We start from the raw sequence: 1,555 nt of genomic DNA, 5'->3' as shown, positions 1-1,555 counted from the left end.
TCCTCAGCAGCACCACATAAGCACAAAAAGATGGAGTGGTGCTTTGTCTCAAGTGGTAATGCTAGCTTTAAGCTGAGGGACAGCACCCAGGCCCCAGTGTTCAAGCCCCATGACCAACAAAATCAAAATAAAAAAAAACACAGTCTCACTTTTGTGGCCTCAACTCTGTAATACTGCTGCTTCATCCTAGGGCTAAGATTTTAGGTATGGACATTTTTCAACACTCCTGATTCAGACTCTACTTCATCATTTTTTTAAATAAATATTTTGTTCTTAATTTTCCTCTTTGTAAATTCACATGCTCCTATAAAAATGATTTGGCCATCCCTGTAACCTTCTCAAAGTACCTCCTAATGAGGACTTACAAAAAATAGTATTATAGTACAACAAGGAAAACAATACTACAAATAAGAAAAACCAGTAATTAAATATTAATGATTAATAAAGTAAAAAACAAAACAATTACCAGTGTTTTCAGTATTTGAAGGGTACTACCTATTAGATTTTACTATTTTCTCATATTCCTGTACATTTAAAACTGACTAAGATTATGATGCTCAACATGAGTTTTATAGACTATGTGCAGTCTTTAAAGTTACCCACTAAGATTACTATTTATGGCTCATCTCATCATTTGTACATGGCTTATATCATCATTTGTTCCTCGCTAACATATAAAGTAAGGAAGCCCTATTGTTTTAACAGAAACTGTAGTTAACAAAGTCTTAACTCTTTATTCTGTTCCTTTACACAAAGACTTTGCAACTTCTCATTAGTAAAGTTTCTATAAACTCTGAAATGTACATAATTAGTAGTATATGTCTGCTACCATAAATCTTAAATACTTTATAGAAAAGTATTATGACCTGACAAACAGTCCTAGTTTTTGTATATGTAAGTAAATTCCAAAAATTAAATATGTTTAAAACATTAAAAGTTTTATCAAACCTTAACACTTGCTGCTGTGTTCATTAGGACAGTTGCCTTGTATAGAATAATTGCATTCCTTCTCCTACACATATCTTGAACAACAAATATCTGGGATTATTTTGTTTTTGACATGTCAATCTTGAGTTTATTCTTAAATGTGTGCTTATGTAAGGAATACATGTTTCTAAAAGTTCATGACGATTCTTTTAAACTTACTTTTTGTTGAATTATATAGTTTAATAAAATCAATTACACTTTATATATAAAAAGTTTTCTGTGCTCAATTCAGCATCACGTACACTAATATTGGAAAAATACAAAAAAGATTAGCATGCCCCTGCATAAGGATGACAGGCAAATTCCTGAAGCATTCCAACAGATGCTGGAGGGGATGTGATCACAAGGGAACAGTACTGCATGGTTGGTGGGAGTGTAAACTTGTTCAGCCACTTTGGAAAGCAGTATGGAGGTTCCTCAAAAGACTCCACATAGAGCTTCCCTATGACCCAGCAATCCCACTTTTGGACATTTACCCAAATGATCACAAACAAGACCATACTAAAGCTACCAGCATAACTATGTTCATTGCAGCATTATTTAAGATAGCTAAGATATGGAACCAACC

General features: G+C 33.2%; 1 non-coding gene across 1 annotated transcript; it reads left to right on the top strand.

Annotated features, from left to right (window-relative positions):
- The first annotated feature begins 1,206 nt into the window (after positions 1-1,206).
- On the top strand, positions 1,207-1,312 carry LOC122101288. Its single transcript, XR_006146347.1, has one exon. It is a non-coding gene; the product is annotated as a U6 spliceosomal RNA (small nuclear RNA).
- The last annotated feature ends 243 nt before the right edge of the window (positions 1,313-1,555 follow it).

Source organism: Dipodomys spectabilis, unplaced genomic scaffold, assembly GCF_019054845.1.
Source record: "Dipodomys spectabilis isolate Male_0828 unplaced genomic scaffold, ASM1905484v1 ptg000651l, whole genome shotgun sequence".
Lineage (NCBI taxonomy): Eukaryota > Metazoa > Chordata > Mammalia > Rodentia > Heteromyidae > Dipodomys > Dipodomys spectabilis.
This window is presented reverse-complemented; position numbering and strand designations above follow the sequence as displayed.